This window comes from Rattus norvegicus, chromosome 16 (assembly GCF_021556685.1).
Source record: "Rattus norvegicus strain SHRSP/BbbUtx chromosome 16, alternate assembly SHRSP_T2T, whole genome shotgun sequence".
NCBI lineage: Eukaryota > Metazoa > Chordata > Mammalia > Rodentia > Muridae > Rattus > Rattus norvegicus.
In genome coordinates this window covers 25921590-25939535 of record NC_141549.1, presented here as the reverse complement: position 1 = coordinate 25939535, position 17946 = coordinate 25921590, and the positions used below count along the sequence as shown (strand labels likewise).

General features: G+C 41.1%; 1 pseudogene; it reads right to left on the bottom strand.

The window, feature by feature from the left end:
- Positions 1-12556: 12556 nt before the first annotated feature.
- On the bottom strand, positions 12557-12961 carry LOC148000494 (elongin-C pseudogene; annotated as a pseudogene).
- Positions 12962-17946: the final 4985 nt, after the last annotated feature.

Genomic DNA, 17946 nt, shown 5'->3' with positions numbered 1-17946 from the left:
TGCGTCTATATTAATAAGGGAAATTGATCTGAAGTTCTCTTTCTTTGTTGGGTCTTTGTGTGGTTTAGGAATAAGAGTAATTGTGGCTTCATAGAAGGAATTTGGTAGTCCTCCATCTGTTTCAATTTTGTGGAATAGTTTGGATAGTATTGGTATGAGGTCTTCTATGAAGGTCTGATAGAATTCTGCACTAAACCCGTCTGGACCTGGGCCCTTTTTGGTTGGGAGACCTTTTTTTTTTTTTTTTTTTTGATTTTTTTTTTATTAACTTGAGTATTTCTTATATACATTTCGAGTGTTATTCCCTTTCCCGGTTTCCGGGCAAACATCCCCCTCCCCCCTCCCCTTCCTTATGGGTGTTCCCCTCCCAACCCTCCCCCCATTGCCGCCTTCCCCCCATAGACTAGTTCACTGGGGGTTCAGTCTTAGCAGGACCCAGGGCTTCCCCTTCCACTGGTGCTCTTACTAGGATATTCATTGCTACCTATGGGGTCAGAGTCCAGGGTCAGTCCATGTATAGTCTTTAGGTAGTGGCTTAGTCCCTGGAAGCGCTGGTTGCTTGGCATTGTTGTACTTTTGGGGTCTTGAGCCCCTTCAAGCTCTTCCAGTTCTTTCTCTGATTCCTTCAATAGGGGACCTATTCTCAGTTCAGTGGTTTGCTGCTGGCATTCGCCTCTATATTTGCTGTATTCTGGCTGTGTCTCTCAGGAGCGATCTACATCCGGCTCCTGTCGGTCTGCACTTCTTTGCTTCATCCGTCTTGTCTAATTGGGTGGCTGTATATGTATGGGCCACATGTGGGGCAGGCTCTGAATAGGTGTTCCTTCAGTCTCTGTTTTAATCTTTGCCTCTCCCTTCCCTGCCAAGGGTATTCTTTTTCCTCATTTAAAGAAGGAGTGAAGCATTCACATTTTGATCATCCGTCTTGAGTTTCGTTTGTTCTAGGGATCTAGGGTAATTCAAGCATTTGGGCTAATAGCCACTTATCAATGAGTGCATACCATGTATGTCTTTCTGTGATTGGGTTAGCTCACTCAGGATGATATTTTCCAGTTCCAACCATTTGCCTATGAATTTCATAAACTCGTTGTTTTTGATAGCTGAGTAATATTCCATTGTGTAGATGTACCACATTTTCTGTATCCATTCCTCTGTTGAAGGGCATCTGGGTTCTTTCCATTTTCTGGCTATTATAAATAAGGCTGCGATGAACATAGTGGAGCACGAGTCTCTTTTATATGTTGAGGCATCTTTTGGGTATATGCCCAAGAGAGGTATAGCTGGATCCTCAGGCAGTTCAATGTCCAATTTTCTGAGGAACCTCCACACTGATTTCCAGAATGGTTGCACCAGTCTGCAATCCCACCAACAATGGAGGAGTGTTCCTCTTTCTCCACATCCTCGCCAGCATCTGCTGTCACCTGAGTTTTTGATCTTAGCCAATCGCACTGGTGTGAGGTGAATTCTCAGGGTTGTTTTGATTTGCATTTCCCTTATGACTAAAGATGTTGAACATTTCTTTAGGTGTTTCTCAGCCATTCGGCATTCCTCAGCTGTGAATTCTTTGTTTAGCTCTGAACCCCATTGTTTAATAGGGTTATTTGTTTCCCTGCGGTCAAACTTCTTGGGTTCTTTGTATATTTTGGATATAAGGCCTCTATCTGTTGTAGGATTGGTAAAGATCTTTTCCCAATCTGTTGGTTGCCGTTTTGTCCTAACCACAGTGTCCTTTGCCTTACAGAAGCTTTGCAGTTTTATGAGATCCCATTTGTCGATTCTTGATCTTAGAGCATAAGCCATTGGTGTTTTGTTCAGGAAATTTTTTCCAGTGCCCATGTGTTCCAGATGCTTCCCTAGTTTTTCTTCTATTAGTTTGAGTGTGTCTGGTTTGATGTGGAGGTCCTTGATCCACTTGGACTTAAGCTTTGTACAGGGTGATAAGCATGGATCGATCTGCATTCTTCTACATGTTGCCCTCCAATTGAACCAGCACCATTTGCTGAAAATGCTATCTTTTTTCCATTGGATGGTTTTGGCTCCTGTGTCAAAAATCAAGTGACCATAGGTGTGTGGGTTCATTTCTGGGTCTTCAATTCTATTCCATTGGTCTATCTGTCTGTCTCTGTACCAATACCATGCAGTTTTTATCAGTATTGCTCTGTAATACTGCTTGAGTTCAGGGATAGTGATTCCCCCTGAAGTCCTTTTATTGTTGAGGATAGCTTTAGCTATCCTGGGTTTTTTGTTATTCCAGATGAATTTGCAAATTGTTCTGTCTAACTCTTTGAAGAATTGGATTGGTATTTTGATGGGGATTGCATTGAATCTGTGGATCGCTTTTGGTAAAATGGCCATTTTTGCTATGTTAATCCTGCCAATCCATGAGCATGGGAGATCTTTCCATCTTCTGAGGTCTTCTTCAATTACTTTCTTCAGTGTCTTGAAGTTCTTATTGTACAAATCTTTTACTTGCTTGGTTAAAGTCACGCCGAGGTACTTTATATTATTTGGGTCTATTATGAAGGGTGTCGTTTCCCTAATTTCTTTCTTGGTTGTTTCTCTTTTGTGTAGAGGAAGGCTACTGATTTATTTGAGTTAATTTTATATCCAGCCACTTTACTGAAGTTGTTTATTAGCTTTAGTAGTTCTCTGGTGGAACTTTTGGGATCACTTAAATGTACTATCATATCATCTGCAAATAGTGATATTTTGACTTCTTCTATTCCAATCTGTATCCCCTTGACCTCCTTTTGTTGTCTGATTGCTCTGGCTAGAACTTCAAGAACTGTGTTGAATAAGTAGGGAGAGAGTGGGCAGCCTTGTCTAGTCCCTGATTTTAGTGGGATTGCTTCAAGTTTCTCTCCATTTAATTTAATGTTAGCAACTGGTTTGCTGTATATGGCTTTTACTATGTTTAGGTATGGGCCTTGAATTCCTATTCTTTCCCAGACTTTTATCATGAAGGGGTGTTGAATTTTGTCAAATGCTTTCTCAGCGTCTAATGAAATGATCATGTAGTTTTGTTCTTTCAGTTTGTTTATATAATGGATCACGTTGATGGTTTTCCGTATATTAAACCATCCCTGCATGCCTGGGATGAAGCCTACCTATCATGGTGGATGATTGTTTTGATGTGCTCTTGGATTCGGTTTGCCAGAATTTTATTGAGTATTTTTGCGTCTATATTAATAAGGGAAATTGATCTGAAGTTCTCTTTCTTTGTTGGGTCTTTGTGTGGTTTAGGAATAAGAGTAATTGTGGCTTCATAGAAGGAATTTGGTAGTCCTCCATCTGTTTCAATTTTGTGGAATAGTTTGGATAGTATTGGTATGAGGTCTTCTATGAAGGTCTGATAGAATTCTGCACTAAACCCGTCTGGACCTGGGCCCTTTTTGGTTGGGAGACCTTTTTTTTTTTTTTTTTTTTGATTTTTTTTTTATTAACTTGAGTATTTCTTATATACATTTCGAGTGTTATTCCCTTTCCCGGTTTCCGGGCAAACATCCCCCTCCCCCCTCCCCTTCCTTATGGGTGTTCCCCTCCCAACCCTCCCCCCATTGCCGCCTTCCCCCCATAGACTAGTTCACTGGGGGTTCAGTCTTAGCAGGACCCAGGGCTTCCCCTTCCACTGGTGCTCTTACTAGGATATTCATTGCTACCTATGGGGTCAGAGTCCAGGGTCAGTCCATGTATAGTCTTTAGGTAGTGGCTTAGTCCCTGGAAGCGCTGGTTGCTTGGCATTGTTGTACTTTTGGGGTCTTGAGCCCCTTCAAGCTCTTCCAGTTCTTTCTCTGATTCCTTCAATAGGGGACCTATTCTCAGTTCAGTGGTTTGCTGCTGGCATTCGCCTCTATATTTGCTGTATTCTGGCTGTGTCTCTCAGGAGCGATCTACATCCGGCTCCTGTCGGTCTGCACTTCTTTGCTTCATCCGTCTTGTCTAATTGGGTGGCTGTATATGTATGGGCCACATGTGGGGCAGGCTCTGAATAGGTGTTCCTTCAGTCTCTGTTTTAATCTTTGCCTCTCCCTTCCCTGCCAAGGGTATTCTTTTTCCTCATTTAAAGAAGGAGTGAAGCATTCACATTTTGATCATCCGTCTTGAGTTTCGTTTGTTCTAGGGATCTAGGGTAATTCAAGCATTTGGGCTAATAGCCACTTATCAATGAGTGCATACCATGTATGTCTTTCTGTGATTGGGTTAGCTCACTCAGGATGATATTTTCCAGTTCCAACCATTTGCCTATGAATTTCATAAACTCGTTGTTTTTGATAGCTGAGTAATATTCCATTGTGTAGATGTACCACATTTTCTGTATCCATTCCTCTGTTGAAGGGCATCTGGGTTCTTTCCATTTTCTGGCTATTATAAATAAGGCTGCGATGAACATAGTGGAGCACGAGTCTCTTTTATATGTTGAGGCATCTTTTGGGTATATGCCCAAGAGAGGTATAGCTGGATCCTCAGGCAGTTCAATGTCCAATTTTCTGAGGAACCTCCACACTGATTTCCAGAATGGTTGCACCAGTCTGCAATCCCACCAACAATGGAGGAGTGTTCCTCTTTCTCCACATCCTCGCCAGCATCTGCTGTCACCTGAGTTTTTGATCTTAGCCAATCGCACTGGTGTGAGGTGAATTCTCAGGGTTGTTTTGATTTGCATTTCCCTTATGACTAAAGATGTTGAACATTTCTTTAGGTGTTTCTCAGCCATTCGGCATTCCTCAGCTGTGAATTCTTTGTTTAGCTCTGAACCCCATTGTTTAATAGGGTTATTTGTTTCCCTGCGGTCAAACTTCTTGGGTTCTTTGTATATTTTGGATATAAGGCCTCTATCTGTTGTAGGATTGGTAAAGATCTTTTCCCAATCTGTTGGTTGCCGTTTTGTCCTAACCACAGTGTCCTTTGCCTTACAGAAGCTTTGCAGTTTTATGAGATCCCATTTGTCGATTCTTGATCTTAGAGCATAAGCCATTGGTGTTTTGTTCAGGAAATTTTTTCCAGTGCCCATGTGTTCCAGATGCTTCCCTAGTTTTTCTTCTATTAGTTTGAGTGTGTCTGGTTTGATGTGGAGGTCCTTGATCCACTTGGACTTAAGCTTTGTACAGGGTGATAAGCATGGATCGATCTGCATTCTTCTACATGTTGCCCTCCAGTTGAACCAGCACCATTTGCTGAAAATGCTATCTTTTTTCCATTGGATGGTTTTGGCTCCTTTGTCAAAAATCAAGTGACCATAGGTGTGTGGGTTCATTTCTGGGTCTTCAATTCTATTCCATTGGTCTGTCTGTCTGTCTCTGTACCAATACCATGCAGTTTTTATCACTATTGCTCTGTAATACTGCTTGAGTTCAGGGATAGTGATTCCCCCTGAAGTCCTCTTATTGTTGAGGATAGCTTTAGCTATCCTGGGTTTTTTGTTATTCCAGATGAATTTGCAAATTGTTCTGTCTAACTCTTTGAAGAATTGGATTGGTATTTTGATGGGGATTGCATTGAATCTGTAGATTGCTTTTGGTAAAATGGCCATTTTTACCATATTAATCCTGCCAATCCATGAGCATGGGAGATCTTTCCATCTTCTGAGGTCTTCTTCAATTTCTTTCCTCAGTGTCTTGAAGTTCTTATTGTACAGATCTTTTACTTGCTTGGTTAAAGTTACACCGAGGTACTTTATATTATTTGGGTCTATTATGAAGGGTGTCGTTTCCCTAATTTCTTTCTCGGCTTGTTTCTCTTTTGAATAGAGGAAGGCAACTGATTTATTTGAGTTAATTTTATACCCAGCCACTTTGCTGAAGTTGTTTATCAGCTTTAGTAGTTCTCTGGTGGAACTTTTGGGATCACTTAAATATACTATCATGTCATCTGCAAATAGTGATATTTTGACCTCTTCTTTTCCGATCTGTATCCCTTTGATCTTCTTTTCCGATCTGTATCCCTTTGATCTCCTTTTGTTGTCTGATTGCTCTGGCTAGAACTTCAAGAACTATATTGAATAAGTAGGGAGAGAGTGGGCAGCCTTGTCTAGTCCCTGATTGTAGTGGGATTGCTTCAAGTTTCTCTCCATTTAGTTTAATGTTAGCAACTGGTTTGCTGTATATGGCTTTTACTATGTTTAGGTATGGGCCTTGAATTCCTATTCTTTCCATGACTTTTATCATGAAGGGGTGTTGAATTTTGTCAAATGCTTTCTCAGCATCTAATGAAATGATCATGTGGTTCTGTTCTTTCAGTTTGTTTATATAATGGATCACGTTGATGGTTTTCCGTATATTAAACCATCCCTGCATGCCTGGGATGAAGCCTACTTGATCATGGTGGATGATTGTTTTGATGTGCTCTTGAATTCGGTTTGCCAGAATTTTATTGAGTATTTTTGCGTCGATATTCATAAGGGAAATTGGTCTGAAGTTCTCTTTCTTTGTTGGGTCTTTGTGTGGTTTAGGTATAAGAGTAATTGTGGCTTCGTAGAAGGAATTCGGTAGGGCTCCATCTGTTTCAATTTTGTGGAATAGTTTGGATAATAATCGTATGAGGTCTTCTATGAAGGTTTGATAGAATTCTGCACTAAACCCGTCTGGACCTGGGCTCTTTTTGGTTGGGAGACCTTTAATGACTGCTTCTATTTCCTTAGGAGTTATGGGGTTGTTTAACTGGTTTATCTGTTCCTTATTTAACTTCGATACCTGGTATCTGTCTAGGAAATTGTCCATTTCCTGAAGATTTTCAAATTTTGTTGAATATAGGTTTTTATAGTAAGATCTGATGATTTTTTGAATTTCCTCTGAATCTGTAGTTATGTCTCCCTTTTCATTTCTGATTTTGTTAATTTGGACACACTCTCTGTGTCCTCTCGTTAGTCTGGCTAAGGGTTTATCTATCCTGTTGATTTTCTCAAAGAACCAACTTTTGGTTCTGTTGATTCTTTCTATGGTCCTTTTTGTTTCTACTTGGTTGATTTCAGCTCTGAGTTTGATTATTTCCTGCCTTCTACTCCTCCTGGGTGTATTTGCTTCTTTTTGTTCTAGAGCTTTTAGGTGTGCTGTCAAGCTGCTGACATATGCTCTTTCCTGTTTCTTTCTGCAGGCACTCAGCGCTATGAGTTTTCCTCTTAGCACAGCTTTCATTGTGTCCCATAAGTTTGAGTATGTTGTATCTTCATTTTCATTAAATTCTAAAAAGTTTTTAATTTCTTTCTTTATTTCTTCCTTGACCAGGTTATCATTGAGTAGAGCATTGTTCAATTTCCACGTATATGTGGGCATTCTTCCCTTATTGTTATTGAAGACCAGTTTTAGGCCGTGGTGGTCTGATAGCACGCATGGGATTATTTCTATCTTTCTGTATCTGTTGAGGCCCGTTTTTTGACCAATTACATGGTCAATTTTGGAGAAAGTACCATGAGGAGCTGAGAAGAAGGTATATCCTTTTGCTTTAGGATAGAATGTTCTATAAATATCCGTTAAGTCCATTTGGCTCATGACTTCTCTTAGTCTGTCTACATCACTGTTTAATTTCCGTTTCCATGATCTGTCCATTGATGAGAGTGGGGTGTTGAAATCTCCCACTATTATTGTGTGAGGTGCAATGTGTGTTTTGAGCTTTAGTAAGGTTTCTTTTACATATGTAGGTGCCCTTGTATTTGGGGCATAGATATTTAGGATTGAGAGTTCATCTTGGTTGATTTTTCCTTTGATGAATATGAAGTGTCCTTCCTTATCTTTTTTGATGACTTTTAGTTGGAAATTGATTTTATTTGATATTAGAATGGCTACTCCAGCTTGCTTCTTCTGACCATTTGCTTGGAAAGTTGTTTTCCAGCCTTTCACTCTGAGGTAGTGTCTGTCTTTGTCTCTGAGGTGTGTTTCCTGTAGGCAGCAGAATGCAGGGTCCTCGTTGCGTATCCAGTTTGTTAATCTATGTCTTTTTATTGGGGAGTTGAGGCCATTGATATTGAGAGATATTAAGGAATAGTGATTATTGCTTCCCGTTATATTCATATTTGGAAGTGAGGTTATGTTTGTGTGCTTTCATTCTCTTTGTTTTGTTGCCAAGACGATTAGTTTCTTGCTTCTTCTAGGGTATAGCTTGCCTCCTTATGTTGGGCTTTCCCATTTATTATCCTTTGTAGTGCTGGATTTGTAGAAAGATATTGTGTAAATTTGGTTTTGTCATGGAATATCATGTTTTCTCCATCAATGTTAATTGAGAGTTTTGCTGGATACAGTAATCTGGGCTGGCATTTGTGTTCTCTTAGGGTCTGTATAACATCAGTCCAGGATCTTCTGGCCTTCATAGTTTCTGGCGAGAAGTCTGGTGTGATTCTGATAGGTCTCCCTTTATATGTTACTTGACCTTTTTCCCTTACTGCTTTTAATATTCTTTCTTTATTTTGTGCGTTTGGTGTTTTGACAATTATGTGACGGGAGGTGTTTCTTTTCTGGTCCAATCTATTTGGAGTTCTGTAGGCTTCTTGTATGTCTATGGGTATCTCTTTTTTTAGGTTAGTGAAGTTTTCTTCTATGATTTTGTTGAAGATATTTACTGGTCCTTTGAGCTGGGAGTGTTCACTGTCTTCTATACCTATTATCCTTAGGTTTGATCTTCTCATTGAGTCCTGGATTTCCTGTATGTTTTGGACCAGTAGCTTTTTCCGCTTTACATTATCTTTGACAGTTGAGTCAATGATTTCTATGGAATCTTCTGCTCCTGAGATTCTCTCTTCCATCTCTTGTATTCTGTTGGTGAAGCTTGTATCTACAGCTCCTTGTCTCTTCTTTTGGTTTTCTATATCCAGGGTTGTTTCCATGTGTTCTTTCTTGATTGCTTCTATTTCCATTTTTAATTCCTTCAACTGTTTGATTGTGTTTTCCTGGAATTCTTTCAGGGATTTTTGCGATTCCTCTCTGTAGGCTTTTACTTGTTTATTAATGTTTTCCTGTGCTTCCCTAAGTGTGTTCAGGTCTTTCTTGAAGTCCTCCAGCATCATGATCAAATATGATTTTGAAACTAGATCTTGCTTTTCTGGTGTGTTTGGATATTCCATGTTTGTTTTGGTGGGAGAATTGGGCTCCGATGATGGCATGTAGTCTTGGTTTCTGTTGCTTGGGTTCCTGCGCTTGCCTCTCGCCATCAGATTATCTCTAGTGTTACTTTGTTCTGCTATTTCTGACAGTGCCTAGACTGTCCTATAAGCCTGTTTGTCAGGAGTGCTGTAGACCTGTTTTCCTCTCTTTCAGTCAGTTATGGGGACAGAGTGTTCTGCTTTCGGGCGTGTAGTTTTTCCTCTCTACAGGTCTTCAGCTGTTCCTGTGGGCCTGTGTCTTGAGTTCACCAGGCAGCTTTCTTGCAGCAGAAAATTTGGTCTTACCTGTGGTCCCGAGGCTCAGGTTTGCTCGTGGGGTGCTGTCCAGGGGCTCTCTGCAGCGGCAGCAACCAGGAAGACCTGTGCCGCCCCTTCCGGGAGCTTCAGTGCACCAGGGTTACAGATGGTCTTTGGCTTTTTCCTCTGGCGTCCGAGATGTGTGTGCAGGGAGCAGTCTCTTCTGGTTTCCCAGGCTTGTCTGCCTCTCTGAAGGTTTAGTTCTCCCTCCCACGGGATTTGGGTGCAGAGAACTGTTTATCCGCTCTGTTTCCTTCAGGGTCCGGCGGTGTCTCTGGCAGGGGTCCTGCCACTCCTGGGCCCTCCCCCACGGGAGCCCAGAGGCCTTATACAGTTTCCTCTTGGGCCAGGGATGTGGGCAGGGGTGAGCAGTGTTGGTGGTCTCTTCCGCTCTGCAGCCTCAGGAGTGCCCACCTGACCAGGCGGTTGGGTCTCTCTCTCACCGGGTCTGGGAGCAGAGAGCTGCTGCGGGCCGGGATCCGCGGGTGTGGGACTTCCAGTAAACACAGAACGTGCCCGGTTCTAGAGAAATTCTGCTTCCGTGTGTCCCAAGCTCACCAGGCAGCTTTCTTGCAGCAGAAAATTTGGTCTTACCTGTGGTCCCGAAGCTCAAGTTCGCTCGTGGGGTGCTGCCCAGGGGCTCTCTGCAGCGGCAGCAACCAGGAAGACCTGTGCCGCCCCTTCCGGGAGCTTCAGTGCACCAGGGTTCCAGATGGTCTTTGGCTTTTTCCTCTGGCGTCCGAGATGTGTGTGCAGGGAGCAGTCTCTTCTGGTTTCCCAGGCCTGTCTGCCTCTCTGAAGGTTTAGCTCTCCCTCCCACGGGATTTGGGTGCAGAGAACTGTTTATCCGGTCTGTTTCCTTCAGGGTCCGGTGGTGTCTCTGGCAGGGGTCCTGCCGCTCCTGGGCCCTCCCCCACGGGAGCCCAGAGGCCTTATACAGTTTCCTCTTGGGCCAGGGATGTGGGCAGGGGTGAGCAGTGTTGGTGGTCTCTTCTGCTCTGCAGCCTCAGGAGTGGGTTGGGAGACCTTTAATGACTGCTTCTATTTCCTTAGGTGTTATGGGGTTGTTTAACTGGTTTATCTGTTCCTGATTTAACTTCGGTACCTGGTATCTGTCTAGGAAATTGTCCATTTCCTGCCGATTTTCAAGTTTTGTTGAATATAGGCTTTTATAATAAGATCTGATGATTTTTTTTAATTTCCTCTGAATCTGTAGTTGTGTCTCCCTTTTCATTTCTGATTTTGTTAATTTGGACACACTCTCTGTGTCCTCTCGTTAGTCTGGCTAAGGGTTTATCTGTCCCGTTGATTTTCTCAAAGAACCAACTTTTGGTTCTGTTGTTTCTTTCTATGGTCCTCTTTTCTTCTACTTGGTTGATTTCAGCTCTGAGTTTGATTATTTCCTGCCTTCTACTCCTCCTGGGTGTATTTGCTTCTTTTTGTTCTAGAGCTTTTAGGTGTGCTGTCAAGCTGCTGATATAGGCTCTCTCCTGTTTCTTTCTGCAGGCACTAAGAACTATGAGTTTTCCTCTTAGCACAGCTTTAATTGTGTCCCATACGTGTGGGTATGTCGTACCTTCATTTTCATTAAATTCTAAGAAGTCTTTAATTTCTTTCTTTATTTCTTCCTTGCCCAGGTTATCGTTTAGTATATTGGACCATCCTTTCATCCTTGGGCTGAAGCCTAACTGATCATGATGGGTGATTATTTTGATGTGTTCTTGCATTCACTTTGCAAGATTTTTATTGAGTATTTTTACATCAATAATCATAAGGGTAAATGGTCTCAAGTTCTCTTTCTTTGTTGGATTTTTGTGTGGTTTAGTTATAAGAGTAACTGTCGTTTCAAAGAAGGAATTTGGTAGTGCTCTGCCTATTTCTGTTTTGGGAACTAATCTGGACAGTATTGATATGAGGTCTTCTATGAAGGCCTGATAGAATTCTGCAGTAAATTCATGGAGTCCTGGGTTCTCTTTGATTGGGAGACTCTTAATAACTGCTTCTACTTCTTTAGGAATTATGGTGTTGTTTAGATGTTTATCTGTTTCTGATTTAACTTTAGTACCTTGTATTTGTCTAGAAAATTGTCTATTTCCTCCAGATTTTCCAGTTTTGTTGAATATATGCTTTTGTAGTAGGATTTGTTGATATTTTTAATTTCCTCAGATTTTTTTTGTTATGTCTCCCTTTTCCCTTCTGGTTTTTTAATTTGGATACACTCTGGGTATTCTTGCTAAGGGTTTTTCTATCTTGTTGATTTTGTCGAAGAACCAGCTCCTGCTTTTGTTGATTCTTTGTGTACTCTTTTTTTTTTAAACTTGGATGATTTTTTTTTAATTTTTTTTTTTTATTAACTTGAGTATTTCTTATATACATTTCGAGTGTTATTCCCTTTCCCGGTTTCCGGGCAAACATCCCCCTCCCCCCTCCCCTTCCTTATGGGTGTTCCCCTCCCAACCCTCCCACCATTGCCGCCCTCCCCCCATAGACTAGTTCACTGGGGGTTCAGTCTTAGCAGGACCCAGGGCTTCCCCTTCCACTGGTGCTCTTACTAGGATATTCATTGCTACCTATGGGGTCAGAGTCCAGGGTCAGTCCATGTATAGTCTTTAGGTAGTGGCTTAGTCCCTGGAAGCTCTGGTTGCTTGGCATTGTTGTACTTTTGGGGTCTCGAGCCCCTTCAAGCTCTTCCAGTTCTTTCTCTGATTCCTTCAATAGGGGACCTATTCTCAGTTCTAAACTTGGATGATTTTAGCTCTTAGTTTTATTATTTCTTCCCTTCTATTCCTCTTGTGTGTATTTACTTCTTTTGGCTCTAGACTTTTTAGATGTGCTGTCAAGCTGCTGAGTATGCTCTCTCCTGTTTCTTTTGGCGGCACTCAGAGCTATGAGTTTTCCTTTTAGTACTGCTCTCACTGTGTCCTAAATGTTTGGGTGTGTTGTATCTTCATTTTCATTAAATTCTAAGAAATCTTTTTTTTTAAACTGGCATTATTTATTTATTTTTTGGCTTGTGAAACTTCCTTAATTTGTTGATGTAGCAAACAAATTTCAACTCTGCTATGCAAATGACAGAAGAAATCTGCTCAGCAATTAACTTTAGCGTTCAATTTCATAAAGGCAACATGCTATATGTGAAAAAATTACTAACTGAACTACAGGTATTAAATACTGAAAAAAATTAACAGTTTATTATAATTTATCTTATTTAACAATCTAAGAAGTTCACGGCCATCAGCAGTTCCAGTGCAATTTCAGGTGCAGTTGGGAATTCAGGAATTTCAGTGGAGCTGTTAGTATAGTGGACCTTGTAGGTAAAATACATGCACACTTTCGATAGCACATGTGAAGGGATCTCTCTAAAGTTGACCTCATTGGTTTCATTCTCCGCAAACTGACCTGGACCACTCAACATGGCCTTTATTGTTCCTGATGTTAATGCATGTTCTCTTTTTACAATAAATTCATGACCATCAGAAGATAGTAATTTCACATACATGGCATCAGGGCCTTCACAGCCACCATAGGTTTTCTCCTCTCCATCCATTATGTTCTTATAAAATTCTATTTGATCCCAGAGGAAATAAATAGTTTCCTGGCGAGGCCGAGAAGCAGTCATCTAGTAACTTGCATCCGAAGGAAGTGCTAAGAAATCTTTAATTTCTATCATTAATTCTTCCTTGACCAAGTTTTCATTGAGTAGTGTGTTGTTAAACTTCAATGTATCTGAGGGCATTCTGCCATTATTGTTTTTATTGAAGACCAGCCTTTGTCCACGGTGATCTGATAGGACAAATAGAATTATTTCTATCTTCCTGTATCTATTGATGCCTATTTTTTTGACAAATTATATGGTCAATTTTCGAGGAGGTACTATGAGGTACTGAGAAGAATGTAAATCCTTTTGTTTTATTATTTAATGTTCTATAAATATTTGTTAAATCCATTTAGTATATAACTTCTGTTAGTTTCTCTATGTCGCTGTTTAATTTCTGTTTCTCTTATCTGTCCATTGATGAGAATGTGGTATTGAAAGTGGACAGATGTGTCTGTCTGTCCTGTGGTCTCAGGATGTTCCATACTTCTTGGTGTTTAGATCTCTTTTCCATGGGATTTGAGATCAGGGAGCAGTGTGATGGGCTAGGCCCTCATTCGTATTTCATATTTTTTTGCTTGAAGGGGAATTGATGGCACACCAGCATATTTTCCGAAGTCCACATGCTTCTTAATCATTTTGTTATTTTAAGGTGTTTATTAGTTGTTAAGGTATAGCTTCATATAAATAATCCAAGAATGAATTATAGTTTGAAAATATTCTTATGCTTATTGAATATTTTCTTCAAACTCTGATTTGTCCAAATATAGTTTTTCATTCTGTCAGTCCATTTATTCCTCACATGTAATTAAATGTCTATTGTGTATAATACACATTTTAATATATCTCAAGGTCAGGTTGGGGATTTGGCTCAGTGGTAGAGCCCTTGCCTAGCAAGCACAAGGTCCTGGGTTCGGTCCCCAGCTCCGAAAAAAAAATATAACTCAAGGTCTTCCCATTCTTAAACCTTTATGTTTCTTTGCTCAGTCAAGCTTCCTTATATCATATAAATGTAAATATAGCATGAAATGACCCTTGCTTTTTGGAACTCTCATTTCATTTTGCTGAAACCTTTTTGAATCTCATATATAGGAGATTGGATGCCATAGTTTATCTCCTTCTACTTATATTTACCAAATTTAGTGTAAGTCCAGGGATACATTGACCATTTTAAAACAAAATGCAAGGTCCTGCTTTGCTACATTTTTGCTCCCGGGTTAACATGGATACTTTATTTATTACCTAAGCAATATGTTGTGATCCTAATGGTAGCAAATATAGAAAGCTTAATCATGGGCATAAAAAATGAAATTTGGATTGAAAAAGTCAAAGTATTGGTGACTGGGGATTTCAATTTTCATTTGTTTATAAAATTTACAGTGAAACAATTGGTCTGCAGATCTGCATCTGTAGGTCATGCCTATGATGTATCAATCATCTAGCTTAAGAAGCACAACATGTCAGTCACCCACAAGTCATACAGCTTATCAAAAATCTGTCCCCAACACCTACATCATCCAAAGTAAAAGCCCACAGCCTGGCTACCATCCATAAGAATTGCCCATGTCCTGTCAGTCATTCACTGGAAATCCCCTCACCCTGTCAATCACCTACCAGCAACTCACAAAACCTGTCAGTCATCCAGAAGAAATTATCACAGTCTGTCAATCAGACATAACAAATGGCCATAGTCTGTTAATCACCCACAGGACATGGCGACTAACTTATATACAAACCTCTCAGAGCCGGTCAGTCATACATTAGAAACTCCCATAGCCAGTCATTCAATGGAGAGACCCACAGCCTGTCAGTCTTTCACAACATATCTCAAAGCCTGTGGATTATTCATAGGTAGTGTCAACAGCCTATCACTCAGCCCCAGGAAACATATACCAACTTTGTCACTTGTCCAAAGGACAAGCCCACACTCTATCTGTCATTCATAGGAAATACCTACACCCTGTCCATCATTGATAAGAAATAGCCAAAGCCTGTCAACCATACATAGTATGTATCTACCATTGTTCAGTATGCATAACAAATATGCACAGACTTTCAGTCAGTCCTCCATGGTAAATGACTGCTACATGAAATCATCCATAGAAAGTACCCACAACCTGTAAGGCATTCATAGGAAAAACCAACAACCTGTCAATCATCTGTAGGAAAGAGTTGCCTGTTTGTCAGCTACATGGCACACCCCCAACTTGGTAGTCATCTGGGGGAAAAATCTACATCCTATCAATAACCCATAGGAATTGCCCATAGCCTTAGAACCATTTATAAGAAATTTCAATATCCTTTCAAACAGCCACAGTAAAGTCAACAGCCTCTCAGTCATCTATTAGAAACACGCACAGTCTGTCAGTCATCCACAGATCACATACATTGCGTGAGAGTCATCCATAGGAAAAGCTAAGTGCCTGTCATGCATACAAAGGAAATGAACACAACCAGTAAATCATGCATAGGAATCTTCAACAGTGTGTCAGTTATCAAGAGAAAATTCACACAGTCTTTCAATTATCCAACAGTATTCAATTAAGATTAAACAGAAAAATTTCCAAAATCCACAACCCTCACACACTGATATCATAAATAGGGACATGATAAACCTGGAGACAGCACACAATAAATCATGCCGAGAGCAAAGATCCATCTCTGCCTCAGGCTCCTCCTCCTACATCATTCAGACCTCAGGTTTGCCATGCAGAGCCGATCCTGTTACCATGCCTGCTTGAAATCAAATGGGGAGATGTTTGTGATGAGGAACTTCATCAATTTATTCTAATAGCTTTATAAAAATCATGTAGTGAAGGAAGCGCAGGATTTTGTTTCTGTTGACAGCACATTTTCAGAAGGGTTTAGTCCATGGTTTTTCTGCATACGGTAGCTAATTCTTCAGAGCTCCTGATAAAGCAGAAGAGTGTGTAATGTGAAAACAAGGCCCTGCCTTGTGTGTCCATTCAAGAGTCCAACCTCACCTTATTTCAATTATATTGACAATAGCAACAAGAAACGTCAGTAAAATGAAAGGAAATGCCTCATTGTGAATATGATCACATTTTACCATTGAAAGAAACACAGGAAACCCCGTGGGAGAGAGACCTCACCGCCTGATCAGGTGGGCACTCCTGAGGCTGCAGAGCGGAGGAGACCACCAACACTGCCCACCCCTGCCCACATCCCTGGCCCAAGAGGCAACTGTATAAGGCCTCTGGGTTCCCGTAGGGGAGGGCCCGGGAGCGGCAGGACCCCTGCGCCTGAGACACTGCCGGAACCTGAAGGAAACAGAAGGGATAAACAGTTCTCTGCACCCAAATCCCGTGGGAGGGAGAGCTGAACCTTCAGAGAGGCGGACACGCCTGGTAAACCAGAAGAGACTGCACTCTGTGCACATCCAGGCGCCAGAGGAAAACACCAAACGTCATCTGAAACCCTGGTGCACGGAGGCTCCCGGAAGGAGCGGCACAGATTTTCCCGGTTGCTGCCACAGCGGAGAGGACTTAGGCAGTACCCCACGAGCAAACTTGAGCCTTGGAACCACAGGTAGGACCAATTTTTCCCCTGCAAGAAACCTGCCTGGTGAACTCAAGACACAGGCCCACAGGAACAGCTGAAGACCTGTAGAGAGGAAAAACTACACGCCCGAAAACAGAACACTCTGTCCCCATAACTGGCTGAAAGAAAACAGGAAAACAGGTCTACAGCACTCCTGACACACAGGTTATAGGACAGTCTAGCCACTGTCAGAAATAGCAGAACAAAGTAACACTAGAGATAATCTGATGGCGAGAGGCAAGCACAGGAACCCAAGCGACAGAAACCAAGACTACATGGCATCATCGGAGCCCAATTCTCCCACCAAAGCAAACACGGAATATCCAAACACACCAGAAAAGCAAGACCTAGTTTCAAAATCATATTTGATCATGATGCTGGAGGACTTCAAGAAAGACATAAAGAACTCCCTTAGAGAACAAGTAGAAGCCCACAGAGAGGAATCGCAAAAATCCCTGAAAGAATTCCAGGAAAACACAATCAAACAGTTGAAGGAATTAAAAATGGAAATAGAAGCAATCAAGAAAGAACACATGGAAACAACCCTGGACATAGAAAATCAAAAGAAAAGACAAGGAGCTGTAGATACAAGCTTCACCAACAGAATTCAAGAGATGGAAGAGAGAATCTCAGGAGCAGAAGATTCCATAGAAATCATTGACTCAACTGTCAAAGATAATGTAAAGCGGAAAAAGCTACTGGTCCAAAACATACAGGAAATCCAGGACTCAATGAGAAGATCAAACCTAAGGATAATAGGTATAGAAGAGAGTGAAGACTCCCAGCTCAAAGGACCAGTAAATATCTTCAACAAAATCATAGAAGAAAACTTCCCTAACCTAAAAAAAGAGATACCCATAGGCATACAAGAAGCCTACAGAACTCCAAATAGATTGGACCAGAAAAGAAACACCTCCCGTCACATAATTGTCAAAACACCAAACGCACAAAATAAAGAAAGAATATTAAAAGCAGTAAGGGAAAAAGGTCAAGTAACATATAAAGGCAGACCTATCAGAATCACACCAGACTTTTCGCCAGAAACTATGAAGGCCAGAAGATCCTGGACAGATGTCATACAGACCCTAAGAGAACACAAATGCCAGCCCAGGTTACTGTATCCTGCAAAACTCTCAATTAACATAGATAGAGAAACCAAGATATTCCATGACAAAACCAAATTTACACAATATCTTTCTACAAGTCCAGCACTACAAAGGATAATAAAGGGTAAAGCCCAACATAAGGAGGCAAGCTATACCCTAGAAGCAAGAAACTAATCATCTTGGCAACAAAACAAAGAGAATGAAAGCACACAAACATAACCTCACTTCCAAATATGAATATAACGGGAAGCAATAATCACTATTCCTTAATATCTCTCAATATCAATGGCCTCAACTCC